Raw genomic sequence first — 6423 nt, 5'->3', positions numbered from 1 at the left:
CGCCGAAGATCATCTCTAGTACCTTTTATTTGATTTTGATTTAGTATCTTTTATTTTAGTTGGTTATCCTTAATTATTGTAATCTTTTTATTTAATTATCTTGCTGCAAGATAATTTTTAGGTTTAGAATTCTATAAATAATAGAATTCTATAGCATTTTCATTCATCGAGAAATATGAAATAAACTTCTATTCTCATTCTGTTTCGAAATCCCTAGCCTTCAACTAGAGAATTATCTCTTTTGTTCCGTTCAATCTTCGCGTGCTCTACAAACCTCTCGATAGGGAACTTAACCCCTACCAGTCACACTGCCTATATCTTCTAGGTACCTGCAATGATCTTGTTCAACGTAACGAACTCCACAAGTTTCATTTCTTGAATATGGCGTTGCGTGGATTAATATATTCGTCACAATTTTCCCCATAATCAACGTATGCAAAATCTACGTTTGAGTCTTGATTGATATTCTGATAAATTTACACAATTTATTTTGGCAAGAGAATTTATATTGACCAATGAAAAGAGGGTGAAATGTGTCGTGTAGCAAATTAAAATTGGACCTCGTTGTCTTTGCTAAAAGACACTAATTTTGATTGTTAGCAAAGCGAAAATGTGAAAACCGGATTTCATTCTCTTTCTATATTACTACTAGTATTAATTTTTTCTCTCTATTTAACATGCTAAAATATTGTATACTAGTGTAGAGTCATTTTTCTATTTTAGTACGTTTCAGAGTAATGAGAGTCATTTCTTTTTTTAGTATACAAATACATTTATTCTCACTTATTTTTTCCTTTCTCTTACCATTTTTTTCTACTTTTTCCTCTTTCATACTTTATTATTTTTTTATTTAATATATTATACACATTTTTTAAATCTTCATGCCGAAAAAAAATATCTCTACTACTACAGAACTGAAACAAAGGGAGTATTATATTTTCAGTGTGACAAAGCGAAAACCAGAAATTGGAGTACCAAACTTTCAATAAAAAGGAAAATAATTGGAGTACTATCTTTTACAATAAAAAAGCTTTCTAGGAGACACTAGAAATATATAAATAGAAATCGTATCCCATTCACACAAAAATAATAGGAAATCATATTCACAGTCTCCCACGCTCATTCTTTTCTCAGAAATAAAATAACGGAAAATAGAAGATTATTTAAGCAAAAAGAACCAATGACAAACAAACAAACAAATAATTAATAAATAAATAAATATAAATACGGGGCATGTTAGAGTGTCACTATCCATTAAAATAACACCATACATTCTTAGCCAATCATTTATACACGTGGACAAATAATAAGCTGCCACGTGGTAAAATAAAATAAAAATATGAAAAAGACGGCCAATAATTTGTTGCTCTTTATCCATCAATTTTTCTTGTCCAGCAATATTCGACACACTATACAGCAATCTAGATTGCTGTGTAGTGTTTATAATATTGTTATATAAGTAATGTCAAAATATCACTTTAAGAGGATTGTCATTTTAACACAAACTAATAAATATAAATTAAAATATTAGTAATATTATACCCCATCATTGTGAAAAGTGAGCTATTTTTATTCATAGATATTTCCTCACGACATTAGGTGGGACATTTTATTCACTCCAATAAATCAATTAATTCAGACCTTTTAGTTATAGAAAATTCAATTAAGTGAGTGGACTGCTTTATCCTCAGCGTCCTTTCCACTCTTTATTGCATTAGAATATGTCAAAAAGGAGCAGACCCATTGTCTACATTTCAACCAACTCCCTTTTCTCTCTCATAAACCATAATCTGTCTCTCTCCCCTCTCCCTGTTCTTGGAAGGTATGTCTTGACTTTTGTAGTTATTACTTCTCCAGCTTAGTTATTTCCAACAAGATCATGTCTGTATATATCTGTGCTTGTATTTAAATGTCAAGTAGGTCCTTTTCAGCTTTAAAGATTTTGATTTTCTGGTTCTATTCCCTAGGTTTTCTATAGTTATACTCAAAATCAAGATTTCATTTTTACCTTAAATGACAAGTCTTCAGTTTTAGTTTGATTCAGTTGAATTCAAGACTTGATTTTTATTGGAAGGTTGATCTTTGATTGTGTGAAGTTTGTAGTATTGGGAAATTTCTTGACCTTTTGTAATAGGCAGTGGTAAGAGGAAAAGGGGTGATGTTGTAATATATATGTTGAAGGAGACTGTGATTTTATATTGGATGATTCTACTTTTGTAGTCTATTTTCATCTTGAATTTGTTGTTGGGACTATAGCAGTATCAGTGGACCAGTTTCAAGAATGAAATCAAGATTTTTTATTTTAACCTTAAATGACAAGGCTTCAATTAATTTGATGTAGCTGAATTCAAGACTTAATTTTTATTAGAAGGTTGATCTTTGATTATGTGAAGTTTGTGGTCTTGGAAATTTCCTGACCTTTTGTTACAGGCAGTGGTAAGAGGAAAAGGGGTGATGTAATTTATGTTGAAGGAGACTGTGATTTTATTTTGGAGGATTCTACTTTATTAGTTTATTTTCATCTTGAATTTGTTGTTGGGACTACAGCCATGGATAAGAACTTCAGCAGTATTAGTTGACCAGTTTCAATAATGAAATAGAGATTTCATTTTTTGCCTTAACTGACAAGACTTCAATTAATTTGATTTTAGTTGAATCCAAGACTTAATTTTTATCGGTGGGTTGATCTCGTTTGAGGGTCTTTCTTTTTCTGGGTTGAACTCTGATGATGTGAAGTTTGTAATCTTGAAAATTTCTTGACTTTTTTGTTACAGGCAGTGGTAAGAGGAAAAGGGGTGATGTTATAATATTTGTTGAAGGATTCTACTTTTGTAGTTGATTTTAATCTTGAATTTGTTGTTGGGACTATATGCCATGGATAATAACTTCAGAGCTATAAATGGAACAGTTTCAAGAATGAAATCAAACAACGAAGCCCTTCACGTGTTTCCTAACGCTAATGTGATCAGTGATCTGAGGATTAGTGATAGGTTCTTCAATGGGAATATAGCTGATAACTCTATACATACGTCTAGCCAATTTAGTTTTGACACCGGGGGTCAATCACGGGAGGATGACTCTCCCGAGGATTTTGATTTCAGTGACGGCGTGCTCAAGTTCATAAACCACATCCTCATGGAAGAGGACGTGGAAGATAACACCTGTATTTTTCAAGAGTCTGCAGCTCTTCAAGCTGCAGAGAAGTCATTCCACGAGGTTCTTGCAGAGCAGCGTCCTGCTTCGAGTGATAATCATCTGGTGCTCAATTTGGACCAGGGTATCGAAAGCCCTGACGAGAAGTTTCTTGAAGAATCAAGAAGTAATGTTTATGACCCTAGTGATGTGGAGGTGTTTTCTCCTGATTGGTTTTATGATCCCGACTTCAATGGATATAACGGACATCATATTACTGTCGATGTTCGCTCGACTTGTCAGTCATCATACAGTTCATCTTCTAGCAACGGTACCTTTGCTGATGGGCCGGTTGATTCGCCTGTTAGCATTCTTAAAAACGCAGATGTGTTCAGCAACCAAGAGTCGGCTATGCAATTCATGAAGGCAGCTGAAGAAGCAAGTAGATTTCTTCCTTGTTGCAGCAACCTGATCACGGGTGTGAGAAATGATGAGTCGAGGGAAAGGGCGAAGGAGGTAGGCTCCACCAGTGTGGCTGTTAAGTTGGAACGGAGATCTTATGAGGAGACTCTCGATATACCAAGGGGGAAGAAAAATCCTTATCACGAGACATCAGGGTTACAAGAGGAAAGGAGCAGCAAGCAGTCAGCCATTTATTCCGCCACTACTTTGAGCGATGACATGTTCGATCTCGTTCTTCTGTGCAGTGGCGGAAAAAATGAATCCGCCCTGCGAAAAGAATTGAGTGAAGTAACTAAAAGCACTCCTCAGGAGGATCAACCGGACGGAGTCAACGGTGGGAAAATTCAGGGTAAGAAAAAAGGAGGAAGGCGAAATGTGGTCGATTTGAGAACCTTATTGAGCCTTTGCGCACAAGCCGTTGCAGCTGATGACCGTAGGACTGCAAATGAGTTCCTGAAGCAGATTCGACAGCATGCTACTCTGACGGGGGACGGGATGCAGAGACTCGCTTGTTACTTTGCTGATGGTCTCGAGGCACGTATGGCTGGATACGGAGATCCTATATGTGCTCCTGCTAATGCATTGCCTACCTCGGCTTCTGACATCCTGAGAGCCTATCATATATTGATAGCAACGTGTCCGTTTAGGAAGATATCTAATTTCTTTGCTAACAAAACCATCATGAATGTTTCTGAGAAGGCCACGAGGATCCACATTGTCGATTTTGGCATTTTCTATGGTTTCCAATGGCCTAGCTTTATGCAACGGCTGAGTAATAGACCCGGTGGGCCCCCAAAGCTTCGTATTACTGGAATTGACTTTCCGTGTCCGGGTTTCCGGCCAGCAGCAAGGGTTGAAGAGGCTGGGAGGCGTTTGGCTGGCTATGCCGAGACTTTTGGAGTACCGTTTGAATTCAATGCGATTGCTCAGAAGTGGGATACGATTAGGATTGAAGATCTTAAGATAGAGAAAGACGAGTTGCTCGTGGTGAGCTGTTTATTTCGATTCAGGAACCTTCTCGACGAGACTGTCATAGTGAATAGTCCGAGAAATATCGTTCTAAGCCTTATCAGGAAGATGAATCCTGCCGTCTTCGTCCAGGGGGTTGTGAATGGCTCGTACAACGCTCCCTTTTTCATTACGAGATTCCGGGAGGCGATGTTTCACTACTCATCGCTTTTTGACATGCTCGACACCATTATTCCCCGAGAGATTCATGAGAGGATGCTTCTTGAGAGAACAATCTTTGGACAAGAGGCCATGAACGTAATTTCTTGCGAAGGAGCCGAAAGGATCGAGAGACCAGAGACTTACAAGCAATGGCAGGTCCGGAACATGAGAGCTGGATTCGTGCAGCTTCCTCTCGACAAGGAGATCGTGAAACTGGCTAAAAATAGAGTCAAGTCCTCCTACCACAAGGATTTTGTGATCGATCAAGATGGCCAGTGGATGTTGCAAGGGTGGAAAGGGCGCATCATATACGCGCTCTCTTCTTGGAGGCCTGCTTATTGAGCTGCTCGATTCATGACTAGCGAAGGCCACACGACTGGTTGCTGTTCGTGCAGGCTTTCCGTGTCAAATGTCGAACATCGACTAGTTAGAAGCAAGGTATCAATCATCTATAAAAATTTATGAACTCAACATTTTATAGAGTTATTATGTTAACAATTTGTCAATGCTTCTTCAGATGTTCTGTTGATAACGCCGTTACGTCTTCTCCTATCGGAAGCTCGGGTGGAGAACCGACAGAGTGGCGCAAAAACGGAACGTGAGCTTCGAGTATTGGTAGGTAATGTAACCTTTCTTCATGTTGAGAAAGTGACATAGATCAAGGATTTTGGTTTAGGCTTTATAGTGAAGTGTGCATAATTGCAGTCAAACGACGGCGTTTTGTTTCGCCTGCACATTACACAACAATGTAGTATGTATGTTGGCTTACTGAATAACCATAAAATTACACTTTCTTGTCACATCTTTCCATCAGATTTATTAGTTTTCTGTATATCCTATGATCCATGAGCTTATTATATATAGTTGTTTTTGTTTTCTGGATTTAAAATTAGATAAGAAAATGTGCATATTGAATAGTTTTGGCATTATTCAAGCAATATAAAAGCAACTTTGAGGTGCAATTATTTTAAAATCTCTATTTGTAATGAAATCTTAGTGGGTGGTGTGTGTTTATTGGTAGATGCTCACATGTGACATTTGAGTATTATATCGTTATAATAGCTATTTAAATATATTCGAGCAATACAAATGTCCAAAAAAATAGACAAACTTATAAATAGTAGTACAAGTTTTAACGTCCAATTTGGTAGAGGGAAAGTATCGTGGAAGTAATGTTAGTGCATACGATCAACATTATTAGTGATATGGTACAATTAATTAAAATCTTTTTAAATTTAGACTTAGATCTAATTTTTGGAGAATGAATAATAAAGATATAGATTATATAAGTATAGTATAATCATAACAGTAGATTATTGGACTGATACAATAATTATTAAATTTTAAAAGTCCAGGAAATTGGGAATGACCAAATATCGAAAATAGTGCAGTTCTTTGATTAATAAATCTGAAGAAAACGCATTAAAACGCCACAACCTCGAAAAGTCGCGGGAACATTTTTTGTTAGTGCAATGCTTTAATTTCCTTTAATAAATCCAAATTTTAGTGACCAATTGTGTCATCTCGGTTTTTTTAGTAACTAGTGTTAACCCACGCGCTATGCGCGACTTGGGAAAAAATACTATGAATAAATAAAATAAAATAAATGAAAATATCATTGCATATATAAGATTAAAGATATTTAGGAGAAAATATCAT

General features: G+C 36.4%; 1 pseudogene across 1 annotated transcript; it reads left to right on the top strand.

Annotated features, from left to right (window-relative positions):
- The first annotated feature begins 1697 nt into the window (after window positions 1-1697).
- LOC125200931 (scarecrow-like protein 14 pseudogene) lies at window positions 1698-5596 on the top strand (annotated as a pseudogene). The gene is made up of 3 exons (XR_016135829.1): window positions 1698-1822; window positions 2775-5202; window positions 5282-5596. The product of XR_016135829.1 is annotated as a scarecrow-like protein 14 pseudogene (transcript).
- Window positions 5597-6423: the final 827 nt, after the last annotated feature.

Source organism: Salvia hispanica, chromosome 2 (assembly GCF_029641045.1).
Source record: "Salvia hispanica isolate PSC_SH4W2 chromosome 2, Shi_PSC_v1, whole genome shotgun sequence".
Taxonomy (NCBI): Eukaryota; Viridiplantae; Streptophyta; class Magnoliopsida; order Lamiales; family Lamiaceae; genus Salvia; species Salvia hispanica.
This window is presented reverse-complemented; position numbering and strand designations above follow the sequence as displayed.